Below are 13,836 nucleotides of genomic sequence, written 5' to 3' on the forward strand. Positions count from 1 at the left end.
TCTAAGTTCTTTATTTTACAGTATTGATGCTTTAACCCTGTTTGTATATTCCTCAGCCTTAGTGACCTTACACTGTTTCTCATGTCCCTTTCGTTTTTTTTTTCATCTCATGTCCCTTTTATTTTATCGTATACCCATTCACAGTCAGCTATGAACACCTCCCAGCGTTTGGGAGTTCCATCTGCTATATATACCTCTATTCCCCAATCACATGCAGAATCCCTTCAACTTAAATTAGCAACACATTAATGCAGCCATGTGTCAAATTACCCATGAGGTCATGAGACAGGTCACTGACAATGTGTAAAGGAATAAAACCAAGCGATCCTGTCAATTAATTCTGATTTTGTGATTCAGGGCTGATACAACTGATTATTAAAAATAATAAATAAGGTTTCTGATCAGGTCCTAAATGGTAGATAAGTTAACAAAACAACTTAAACCCCCCGTTGGATCCAGGAGAATGCAGCAAGCTGGAAATAAAGTTGGCAAGTTGACTCAGTGCAAGAAACAAACTTCCACAGAATCCCTACAGTGTAGAAACAGGCCCTTTGCCCCAACAAGTCCACACTGACTTTCCAGAGAGTACTCCACTCAAATCCATTTCCCTACCCTAATCACTCAACATATACCCCTGACTAATGCACCTAACCTACACATCCCTGAACACTATGGGCAATTTAGCATGGCCAATTCACCTAACCTGCAGATCTTTGGATTGTGGGAGGAAATCAGAGCATCCAAAGGAAACCCATGCCAACATGGGCAGAACTCCACACAGTCGCCCGAGGCCGGAATCGAACCCAGGTCGCTACCACTGTGAGGCAGCAGTACTGAGGAGTCTTCGACGAGGAGGTCGAGTGAAGTGATTACGCCACAGTTGAAGAGGGTGAAGACATGACTGCCCAGCTGGTTCAGTGTGCTATGTGCTTGATGTGGGAGGTCAACGAATCTGGTGTGTCTGGCTCGTATATCTGTGTAAACTGTGTGCACGTTCAGCTACTGACCGAGCATATCGCAGCACTGAAGAAAGAACTCGAGGACCTTAGGCTCATCCGAGAGAACGAGATCATTCTGGACAGGACCTTCAGCGAGGTTATTACACCAACCATACCAGAAGAGAGCAGAAGAGAGAAGACGATGAGGAAGGCAGAGAGGAGACAGGTGCAAGAGACCCTGGGGGAAGTACCTGTCAGGAATAAGTTGAATCTTTTGGGAACAGTAGACAGATGACACTGCCAGTCCGCGAGGTGGTCAGGTCTGTCAATCAAAATTTGGCATGGAGGAAGAGCCGAGGAGTCAGACATCGCACAGAGCCGTGGTGATAGGGGGCTCCATAGTGAGAGGAACTGAACGGGGTTTCTGTGGCAACAGGCGGGACTTAAGGATGGTGTGTTGCCTTCCTGGTGCCAGGGTTAAAGACATCACTTACAGAGTGCAGGAAATCCTCAAGGACGAAGGTGAAGAGCCAGAGGTGGTGGTACATGTCGGCACAAATGATGTCGGGAAGAAGAGGAGGAACATATTACAGTGGGACTTGGGAGAACTAGGAAGAAGGCTGAAAAGCAGGACATCCAAGGTGGTTATCTCCGGTTTGCTTCCAGTTCCTCGGGCTGGTGAGGCCAGAAACAGGGAGATAATGGACTTGAATATGTGGCTGGGGAACTGGTGCAGGAAGCAAGGATTTAAATTCTTGGATCACTGGGGTATGTTTTGTGGTAAGCAGAAATTATACAAAAGAGACGGTTTGCACCTGAAGAGGTTGGGGACCAGCATTCTGGCAGGCAGGTTTGCTACTGCAACACAGCTACGTTCAAACTAAGTAGCGGGGGGGGGGGGGGGGGGGGGGGAGGGGACAAACTGGAAGTTTAAGAAGGAAATTGGAGGGAAAGTTAGAACAAGGAAAGTCAAGAAAGACAACGGTATCAATGAGGCAGAAAAATCAGAAAGGGATCATGCTGTAAGGTTGAGTGAAATGGGGGTTGATGGGAAGGGTGAGGGCAGTAACAAATTAAAAATACTATATATGAATGCATGAAGTATTAGAAATAAGATGGATGAGCTTGAGGCTCTTTTGCAAATTGGCAGCTACGATATTGTGGGGATAACTGAGACGTGGTTTCAAGTGGACAGAGCCTGGGAAATGAATATTCAAGCCTACACGTGCTATCGTAAGGACAGACTGACTGGCAGAGGGGGTGGGGTGGCCCTGTTGGAAAGGGATGATATTCAGTCTCTTGCGCGGGGGGACCTAGAATCAGGGGATGTAGAGTCAGTGTGGATAGAGCTGAGAAATTCTATGGGTAGAAAAACCCTCTTGGAGGTTATCTACAGGCCCCCAAACAGTAGTCTGGATGTCGGATGTAAGTTAAATCAGGAGCTGAAATTGGCCTGTCGCAAAGATGTCACTACAGTTGTTTTGGGGGATTTCAACATGCAGGTAGACTGGGAGAATCAGGATGGTATTGGACGTCAAGAAAGAGACTTTGTGGAGTGCCTCCAAGATGGATTCTTAGAACAGCTGGTGCTGGAGCCTACCAGGGAGAAGGCAATTCTGGATCTGGTATTGTGCAACGAACCAGAATTGGTCAGAAACCTCGAAGTGAAGGAGCCATTGGGAAGTAGTGACCATAATACAATAAACTTCAATCTGCAATTGGAAGTGACAATATTTCAGTTGAATAAAGGGAACTATGGAGCTATGAGGGAGGAGCTGGCCAAAGTTCAAAGGTGCAACACCTTAGCAGGGATGACAGTGGAGGAACAATGGCAGATATTTCTGGGTATAATGCAGAAGTTGCAGGATCAGTTCATTCCAAAAAGGAAGAAAGATCCTATGAGGAGGCAGGGGTGGCCGTGGCTGACGAGGGAAGTTAAGAAACAAATAAAGTCAAAAGAGAAAAAGTAAAGCATAGCAAAGATAAGTGGGAAAACTGAGGACTGGGAAGCTTTTAAAGAACAACAGAGGATTACTAAGAAGGAAATACGCAGAGAAAAAATGAGGTACGAAGGTAAACTGGCCAAAAATATAAAGGAGGATAGTAAAAGCTTTTTTAGGTATGTGAAAGGGAAAAAATTGCTTAAGACTAAAATTGGGCCCTTGAAGACAGAAACAGGGGAATATATTACAGGAAACAAAGAAATGGCAGAAGAGTTGAATTGGTACTTCAGATCTGTGTTCACTGGGGAAGACACAAGCAATCTCCCTGAGGTAACAGTGGCTGAAGGACCTGAACTGAAGGGAATTTATATTTGCCAGGAATTGGTGTTCGAGAGACTCTTAGGTCTGAAAGTTGATAAGTCCCCAGGGCCTGATGGTCTACATCCCAGGGTACTGAAGGAGGTGGCTCGAGAAATCGTGGATGCTTTGGTGATTATTTTCCAGAGTTCGATAGATTCAGGATCAGTTCCTGCAGATTGAAGGGTGGCTAATGTTGTACCACTTTTTAAGAAAGGAGCGAGAGAGAAAGCAGGAAATTATAGACCAGTTAGTCTGACCTCAGTGGTGGGAAAGATGCTGATGTCAATTATAAAGGATGAAATTACAACACATCTGGATAGCAGTAACAGGATAGGTCAGAGTCAGCATGGATTTATGAAAGGGAAATCATGCTTGACTAATCTTCTGGAATTTTTTGAGGATGTAACTCCGAAGATGGACAAGGGAGATCCAGTGGATGTAGTGTACCTGGACTTTCAGAAAGCTTTTGATAAAGTCCCACATAGGAGGTTAGTGAGCAAAATTAGGGCGCGTGGTATTGGGGGCAAAGTACTGACTTGGATTGAAAATTGGTTGGCTGACAGGAGACAAAGAGTAGTGATAAACGGCTCCCTTTCGGAATGGCAGGCGGTGACCAGTGGGGTACTACAGGGATCAGTGCTGGGACCGCAGCTTTTTACAATATATATTAATGATATAGAAGATGGTATTAATAGTAACATTAGCAAATTTGCTGATGATACAAAGCTGGGTGGCAGGGTGAAATGTGAGGAGGATGTTAGGAGATTACAGGGTGACCTGGACAGGTTAGGTGAGTGGACAGATGCATGGCAGATGCAGTTTAATGTGGATAAATGTATGGTTATCCACTTTGGTGGCAAGAACAGGAAGGCAGATTACTACCTAAATGGAGTCAAGTTAGGTAAAGGGGCAGTACAAAGAGATCTGGGTGTTCTTGTACACCAGTCAATGAAGTATTCCTGATGAAGGGCTTTTGCCCGAAACATCGATTTTACTGCTCCTCGGATGCTGCCTGAACTGCTGTGCTCTTCCAGTACCACTATCCAGAATCCAGGTTTCCAGCATCTGCAGTAGTTGTTTTTACCTACACCAGTCAATGAAGGCAAGCATGCAGGTACAGCAGGTAGTGAAGAAGGCTAATAGCATGCTGGCCTTCATAACAAGAGGGATTGAATATGGAAGCAAAGAGGTTCTTCTGCAGCTGTACAGGGCCCTGGTGAGACCGCACCTAGAATATTGTGTGCAGTTCTGGTCTCCAAATTTGAGGAAAGACATTCTGGCTATTGAGGGAGTGCCTGGAATGGCGGGACTATCTTATGTTGAAAGATTGGGGCTTGTATACCCTTGAGTTTAGAAGACTGAGAGGGGATCTGATTGTGACATATAAGATTATTAAAGGATTGGACACTCTGGAGGCAGGAAACATATTTCCGCTGATGGGTGAGTGCCGAACCAGAGGACACAGCTTAAAAATAACGAGTAGGCCATTTAGGACAGAGATGAGGAGAAACTTCTTCACCCAGAGAGTGGTGGGTGTGTGGAATGCTCTACCCCAGAAGGCAGTGGAGGCCCAGTCTCTGGATTTGTTTAAGAAAGAGTTGGATAGAGCTCTCAAGGATAGTGGAATCAAGGGTTATGGAGATAAGGCAGGAACAGGATACTGATTGAGGATATCAGCCATGATCATAATGAATGGTGGTGCAGGCTCGAAGGGCAGAATGGCCTACTCCTGCACCTATTATCTATTGTCTATTGAATGCTGAATCACCATGCCTCCCCAATCTACTTATTTCAGTGAATCTTCATCTTGAATGGTGTAACTGAAAATGATTTTTGCATTGGTGAGTGGCCAACCTGAAACTAATGGTTAGGGTGAAGCTAGAAATTCCACAAAAGCAAAACCGATCATTAGACTATAAGACGTAGGCATACACGTAGGCCATTCAGTCCATTGAATCAACTCTGTCACTGTGGAAGGAAGATTTGACACACTTTGACTGGCAGCCATTTTGTCACAAAACTTATCTCTCAAGTTAAAGCACAGATTGCTGACAGGTTATTGAGGAGAATTGCTTCCATATCTGTTTTGTTAAAATAACCTTTGAACTGCCTAAGATTCTGCGCTTTCCCTCAGACCCCAGACTAGTTCTGCTTTCATAATTGATGTCTGGCTCATTGTGTTGCCTACCTGTTCTGATTCCTGCAGAGCCTTGTCACTCCAATATTCAAAAAGGGAGATAGAGAGAAACCAGGAATTATACACCAGTAAGCCTAATATCGGTAGTGGGGAAAATTCTTGCATCCATTATCAAGCACTTTATAGTGGAGCATTTAGAAAGCAGTGGCTGGTTCAGACAGAGTCAGCGTGGATACATGAAGGGGAAATCATGCTTGACAAATCTATTGGAATTTTATGAGGATGTAGAGGGCATAGGTTTAGGGTGAGAGAGAAAAGATATAAAAGAGACCTAAGGGGCAACTCTTTAACGCAGAGGGTGGTACGTGTATGGAATGAGCTGCCAGAGGAAGTGGTGAAGCCTAGTACAATTCCAACATTTAAAAAACATCTGGATGGGCATATAAATAGGAAGGGTTTGGAGGGATATGGGCCGGGTGCTGGCAGGTGGGACTATATTGGGTTGGCATAGACAAGCTCGACCAAAGGGTCTGTTTCTGTGCTGTACATCTCTATGAATCTATGTAACTATTAGAGTTGACAAGGGGGAGCTAGTCGATGTTGTATACTTGAACTTTTAGAAAGCGTTTGACAAAATCCTGCATAAGAGATTATTGTGCAAGATTGAAGCACATGGGATTGGGGCAAGTATATTGAGATGGATAGAAAACTGGATGGCAGAGAGGAAACGTAGAGTAGGAATTAATGGGTCTTTTTCAAATTGGCAGTCAGTAACTAGAGGGGTGTCTCTGAGATTGGTGCGAGGACCCCAGCTATTCACAATTTCTATTAACAAGGGAACTAAAGGTAAGACCTCAACATTTACAGATGATAAAAAAATTGGGTGGGCGAGTGAATTGTGATGAGGATGCAGAGATGCTTCAACATGATCTGGATAGGTTGGGTGTGTGAGGAAATCAGTGGCAGATGCAGTTAATGTGAGGTTATACATTTTGGAAGTAAAAACAAGAAGGCAGATTTACGACCTGAATGACTGTAAACTGGGAGAGGGGAGTGTGCATTTGGACCTGGGTGTCCTTGTGCACCAGTTGCTGAAGGTAAGCTTGCAGGTGTAGCAGGCGGTAACGAAGGCAAATGGGATGTGGGCCTTCATTGCGAGAGATTTCGAGTCCATGTGTTGTTACAGTTATATAGGGTCTTGGTGAGGCCACACTGAGAATATTGTGTGCAGATGTAGCTTCCTTTTCTGAAGAAGGATGCCCTTGCTCTCGAGGGAGTGCAGTGAAGGTTCACCAGGCTGATTCCAGGGACGGGAGGACTGACGTATGAGGAGAGATTGACTCGGTTAGGATTTGTTTTGCTGGAATTCAGATGAGTGAGGAGGAATCTCGTAGAGACTTATAAACTTTTGACAGGACTAGACAGGGTAGATGCGGGGAGGATGTTCCCAATGGTGGGTGCATCCAGAACCAGGGGGTCACAGTCTGAGGATTTGGGGTGGATCATTTAGGACAGAAATGAGGAGACATTTTTTCACCTAGAGAGTGGGTTAGCCTGTGGGATTCATTAGTTGAAACTTTATTGCTGGAACAGCACAGCAGGTCAGGCAGCATCCAGGGAACAGGAGATTCGACGTTTCGGGCACAGGCCCTGTGGCCGAAACGTCGAATCTCCTGTTCCCTGGATGCTGCCTGACCTGCTGTGCTGTTCCAGCAATAAAGTTTCAACTTTGATCTCCAGCATCTGCAGACCTCACTTTCTCCTGTGGGATTCATTACCAGAGGGAAGTAGATTATACCAAAATATTGAATGTATTCAAGAGGTGGCTAAATATAGCACTTGGGGGGAATAGGACCAGAGGTTATGGGGAGATAAAAGGGTTATGCTGTTGGATTGCATGATGAGCCATGATAGTGATGAATGGCAGAGTAGGCTTGAAGGGCCAAATGGCCTCCTCCTGCTACTATCTTCTATGTTTCTGTGTAAGAGAAAATCTAACCATTGCTCCTTCATGTGTAATGGTATTACCACTGCTGAAGCTCTAGCCATCACATTCTTGTGGGGATTGCCACTGATTATACATACTGCAATTACAAGAGTGGATCGGGGAAATTGGGAATCTTGCAGTGAGTAACTTATGACTCCCCAGGGCTTATCCACCATCTACATGGCACAGTGAGGAATACTCTCATATACCTGGATGGTTGCAGCTTCAACAGTATTCAAGAAGCATATAGAATGGGCTGCCAAAGAAAGTGGTTGAGGCAGGTACAATAGCACCATTTAAAAAAACATTTAGATAGGAACATGGAAGGGAAGGATTTAGGGGGATATAGACTAAATGCAGGCAATTGAAACTAGCTGAGTGGGCACCATGGACAGCATGGACCAGTTCAGGCAGAAGGGCCTGTTTCCATGCTGCATTACCTCTATGACTCCACATTTGACACCATCCAGGACAAAGCTTGTTTGGAATCCCATCTGACACCTTCAACACATACTCCCTCCACCTTGGCAGCAGTGTATACTATCTACAAGATGCACTGCAGTAACACACCAAGTCTTCGTAGACAGAACCGACCAAAGCTCTGACCACGATCAGAAGGACAAGGGCAGCATATAAATGGGAAAACTACCATCTTTAAGTTCCCCTGAAGTCACACACCATCTTGACTTAGAAATATATCACCATTCTGTTAGTGTCATTGAGTGGAAATATTTGAATTCCCACCCTAACAGCGTTGTGTACCTACATTCACCACCCCCTTGTCAAGGGGCTGCCAGGAACTGGCAGTAAATGCTGGCCTAGCCACTGGATCTATCTTGTGTATGAATAACAAATGCAGGAATTTCATGCGGACCACGCATTAGAGCATGATTTAGATGTCTCGGGACTAAGCATACCAGTCACATCTACTTTAGTGTGCCTATGACAAAACTGTATCACAGGTCGGTAAAAACAATGATGACTGCAGATGCTGGAAACCAGAGTCTGGACTAGAGAGGTGCTGGAAAAGCACAGCAGTTCAGGCAGCATCCAAGGAGCAGTAAAATCAACGTTTCGGGCAAAAGCCCTTCATCAGGAATACAGGCAGAGAGCCTGAAGGGTGGAGAGATAAGTGAGAGGAGGGTGGGGGTGGGGAGAAAGTAGCATAGAGTACAATAGGTGAGTGGGGGAGGAGATGAAGGTGATAGGTCGGGGGGGGAGGAGGGTTGAGTGGGTAGGTGGAAAAAGAGATAGACAGGTAAGACAAGTCATGGGGACAGTGCTGAGCTGGAAGGTTGGAACTAGGGTGAGGTAGGGAAAGGGGAAATGAGGAAACTGTTGAAGTCCACATTGATGCCCTGAGGTTGAAGTGTTCCGAGGCGGAAGATGAGGCATTCTTCCTCCAAGCGTCTGGTGGTGAGGGAGCGGCGGTGAAGGAGGCCCAGGACCTCCATGTCCTCGGCAGAGTGGGAGGGGGAGTTGAAATGTTGGGCCAAGGGCGGTGTGGTTGATTGGTGCGGGTGTCCCGGAGATGTTCTCTAAAGCGCTTTGGGAAGCATCCAGTCTCCCCAGTGTAGAGGAGACCACATCGGGAGCAAAGGATAACAATAAATGAAACTGGTGGATGTGCAGGTCAAACTTTGATGGATGTGGAAGGCTACTTTTGGACCTTGGATGGAGGTGAGGGAGGAGGTGTGGGTGCAGGTTTTGCAATTCCTGCGATGGCAGGGGAAGGTACCAGGATGGGAGGGTGGGTTGTAGGGGGGCGTGGACCTGACCAGGTAGTCACGGAGGGAACGGTCTTTGCGGAAGTCGGAAAGGGGTGGGGAGGGAAATATATCCCTAGTGATGGGGTCCGTTTGGAGGTGGCGGAAATGTCGGCGGATGATTTGGTTTATGCGAAGGTTGGGAGGGTGGAAGGTGAGCACCAGGGGCGTTCTGTCCTTGTTACGTTTGGAGGGGTGGGGTCTGAGGGCAGAGGTGCGGGATGTGGACGAGATGCGTTGGAGGGCATCTTTAACCACGTGGGAAGGGAAATTGCGGTCTCTAAAGAAGGAGGCCATCTGGTGTGTTCTGTGGTGGAACTGGCCCTCCTGGGAGCAGATCCGGCGGAGGAATTGAGAATACTGTATAGCATGTGTGTTGATGTACATGGTGGATAAAGTCATTGTATTCTATATTAACCAACCCCACTGTTCAGCTTCTCTTGTTACTGTTCTTTTTGGGGAGGTTGATGGAATTGTATCATCTCTAAAGTGCAGCAGAACATCATCTTTGAAATTTCATTTCAAACCTCCTTTATTACCTTGGTTGTAAGTCCTGGAGTGACTTCATGTAAGCTTCTTAGTCTTTGGAAGATGGAATTTAATTTAGATAGATATGAGATGCTGCATTTTGGAAAGACCAATCAGGGCAAGCTTTAAATACTTAATGATAAGGTCCTGGGGAATGTTGCTGAACAAAGGGACCTTGCAATGCAGGTTCATAGTTTCTTAAAAGTGGAGTCTGAGGTAAACAGGATAATGAAGAAGGCATTTGGTACGCTTGCCTTTATTGGTGAGAGCATTGAGTATAGGAGTTGGGAGGTCATATTGTGGCTGTACAGGACATTGGTTAGGCTACTGTTGGAATGCTGTACGCAATTCTGGTCTCTCTGATATAGGGAGGATGTTGTAAGGATTCAGAAAAGGTTTACAAGGATGTTGCCAGGGATGGAGGATTTGAGCATGAGGGAGAGGCTGGGGCTGTTTTCCCTGGAGTGTTGGAGGCTGAGGGGTGACTTTATAGAGGCTTATAAAATCATGAGGGACATGTATAGGATGAATAGACAAGGTCTTTTCCCCAGGATGGGGAGTCCAAAACTAGAGGGGATAGGTTTAAGGAGAGAGGGGAAAGATTTAAAAGGGACCTGAGGAGCGAGGTTTTCATGCAGAGGGTGATGCATGTATAAAACAAGCTTCCAGAGGAAGTGGTGGAGGCTGGTACAGTTACAACATTTAAAAGGCATCTGGATGGGTACATAAATAAAGTCAGAGACATGGATTTAGAGGGACATCAATCAAATGCTGGCTAATGGGACTAGATTTATTTAGGATATCTGGTCAGCATGAACAAGTTGGACTGAAGAGTCTGTTTCTGTACTATACAGCTCCGTGACCCCTGTTGTGAGAGTAGTTTCTGGGATGAGACACACTTCAATGACAAGGATTGATTGGGACTGATTTTCTTGGAGAAGAGAAGGCAGAGAGGAACTTTGATTGATGCTTTCAAAATCACTAAGGGTCTGGACAGAGTGGACAGGGAAGAACCTTTTCCACTTTTAAACACATCAAGAACCATGGAGCATGGCTTCAAAGTGATTTGCAAATGGAGCAAATGTAATTCGAGAAAACGCTTTTCTCACACAGTGATTAGTTGGAGTATAGAATGCACTGCCTGAAAGTGTGACAGGGGTAGGTTCAGTTGAGGCATTCAAGAGTCTGTTGAATGATATTTAAATAGAAATAATGTTCAGGATTTGGGGAAACAGCAGCAGATTGGTGACAAGTTAGAATGAGGTCAAAAAGTGTGGTGCTGGAAAAGCACAGCAGGTCAGGCAGTATTCGAGGAGCAGGAGAATCGATGTTTCATTAGGAATGTGGGTGGGGGAAAAGGGAGCTGATGGATAAATAGGACGGTGGGGGTGGGGTGCTGGAAAGGTGATAGATAGATACAGGTGGGAGGTGATTGTGATAGGTCGGAGGGGAGGGTGCAGCAGATAGGTGCGAAGGAAGGGGGACAGGTAGGATGGTTCAAGAGGGTGGTGCTGAGTTGGGAGGTTGGATCTGGGATAAGGTGGAGGGTGTTGGGAAAAAGGGAAACCGGTGAAGTCAACATTGATCCCGGAGGGTCCCAAGGAAGAAGATGAGGCCATCTTCCTTTAGAAGTCGAATGGCTTGGATTTGGCGGTGGAGGAGGCCCAGGAGTGGGAGGGGGAAGTTGAAGTGGTCAGTCACAGGGGAAGAGGTTATTTGGTACATGTGTCGCAGAGATGTTCTCGGAAACATTCCGTGAGATGGCGGCCTGTCTCCCCAATGTAGAGGAGACCACATTGAGAGCTATGGACGCAGTAGATGAGGTGTTTGGAAATCTCTATCGGATATGGAAGGATCCTTTGGGGCCTTCGACGGAGCTGAGGTGGGAGGTGTGAGCATAGGTTTTACACCCCTTGCTGCAACAAGGGAAGGTGCGGGGAGTGGAGGGTGGGCTGGTGGGGGCGCCTAATGAGGGAATCAAGGAGGGAATAGTTTCTGCGGATCACAAATAGGAGTGGGGAGAGAAATATATCTCTGATGGTGGGGTCTTTTTGTAGATGGCAGAAATGTCGGAGGATATTGTGCTGTATCCAGAGAGTAATGGGTTGGAAGGTGAGGACCAAGGGGGTTCTATCCTTTTTGCAGTTGAAGGCCTGGGGTTTAAGGGCAGGGGTACGGGAAGTGGAGGAGATAACATGGAATACCCAGAGAACCACGTGGACCTAAAAGGCTGAATGGCATCATTTTGCCTGTGATCCTATGAATTGAAACCATCTTCCTTTGTGCTCAGTGTTATTCCAACCAATGGAGAGGCTTTCTCCCATATTACCAATTACTTCAATTTTGCTGGGGTTCCTTCATGCCCCATTCAGTGGAGTGTAGTCACTCTCTCCTCACCCCTTGGAGTTAAGCCCTTTGGTCCATGTTTGAGTCAACGCTGCATGAAGCTTGGTAGATCCCAGACTCAGCATTATAATGAGCAGAGGGCAATAGTGAGAAGTGACTGAGGTGAATTCTGGAAGGTGGATCACTCACCCCAACTGCAGAGGAGATCACGGTGGACCCATTGTCAACTAAGAAGAGATTGGACAAACTTTGTTTTTGTTAGAGCCCCAGAGGCTGAGGGACAACCTGATAGAAGTATATAAAATGAGAGGTATTGATAGGGTGGATGGTCAAAGTTTTTTTTCCCCAGGATGGTAATATCAAATTCTCGAGAGCATAGGTCTAAGTTGAGAGGGGAAAGTTTAAAAGAGATGTGCGAGGCAGGTTTTTTACACAGAGGTTGCTAGGTACCTGGAACATGTTGCTAGGGGAACTGGTAGACACAGATATGATAGCAATATTTAACAGACATTTAGCCAGACACATGAACAGGCAGGGAATAGAGGAAGGAGAAAGTGAGGACCGCAGATGCTGGAGATCAGAGTCAAAGAGTGTGGTGCTGGAAAAGCACAGCTAGTCAGGCAGCATCCGAGGTACAGGAGAATCGATGTTTCGGGCATATCAAGTCAGTAATGGACTGGGGGATATGAGAATTCAAATGGGTTTCAGGATTTAGGGCATTTTTGATAATGACCAATGTTTAAATAAACTGGATCAAGGAATAAGATTCAGCTGCACAGACAATCCTTTGTAAACATAGTGTGGAACTGGGAATTCTTTGCTCAGCTCAGTGAAGGATTTGACAGGACACCATTCATGTACAGCTAAAATCTGCTTTATTCAATTACAGCTACTCAAGCAATAACAGTTCACTATGTTAATTTCACATCATATCATGGAAATGCAACTGTAGTTCAGATTAAAGCATCACAGTAATGGCTGAAGGCAAATACACATACCAGAACAGTAAACATTGAGTTCTTGGTGCTTTTGTATTGAGGAGCTGGGCTTCAGTTTATACACCACGGTAACAGGAGAAGGCATTGGATGATTATTTTGATAAATATAACTGCAAAAATATTCTAAAAAGTGGGAGATTGGCAGTGGATAAAGAGCTCAAGGTGTAGATTTGATGGGCTGAATGACCTCCTCCTCTTCTGTAACATAGCTTTGATTCTGAGCTTTCAGTTTTAAATTATTTATTATAGTTGATACAATGACTGTAACCAAGTAAAAGTGTAAGTAGTTAGCCTCTGGTATTACTTCAAGGATCTGGAGTCTAACTTCTGAATCTTAACTATTCTTCTCCCTCCGTCTTTCCATGAATTCAAGGTTACTTTTTGCACCAACTTGCAGTGATACATTAAAATGTCTTAAACTTCTACCAACAGTTGTCTGAGTTATACTGTTACTTTGCATTATTCTATTTTATTACAAACCAGCTATGGACTGAACTAACTCAGAATGCTTAACTTTATCAAATTTACTATTTTACTGCAAGCACTGTAACCAATCATTACTTGATGATTTGGAGATGCGGGTGTTGGACTGGGGTGTACAAAGTTAAAAATCCCATAGGACCAGGTTATGGCCCAACAGGTGTATTTGGAAGCACTAGCTTTCGGAGCGCTGGCTGCTCCTTCACAATCACCTGACGAAGGGGCAGTGCTCCGAAAACTAGTGCTTCCAATTAAACCTGTTGGACTATAACCTGGTGTTATGTGATTTTTAAAAATAATTGATGATTAATGTTAAAAGTACTATTAATTACTTGAAGGCACCTACACATTTT

This window comes from Chiloscyllium plagiosum, unplaced genomic scaffold (assembly GCF_037043375.1).
Source record: "Chiloscyllium plagiosum isolate Xiang-an unplaced genomic scaffold, Cpla_swu_hap1 HiC_scaffold_1, whole genome shotgun sequence".
NCBI lineage: Eukaryota > Metazoa > Chordata > Chondrichthyes > Orectolobiformes > Hemiscylliidae > Chiloscyllium > Chiloscyllium plagiosum.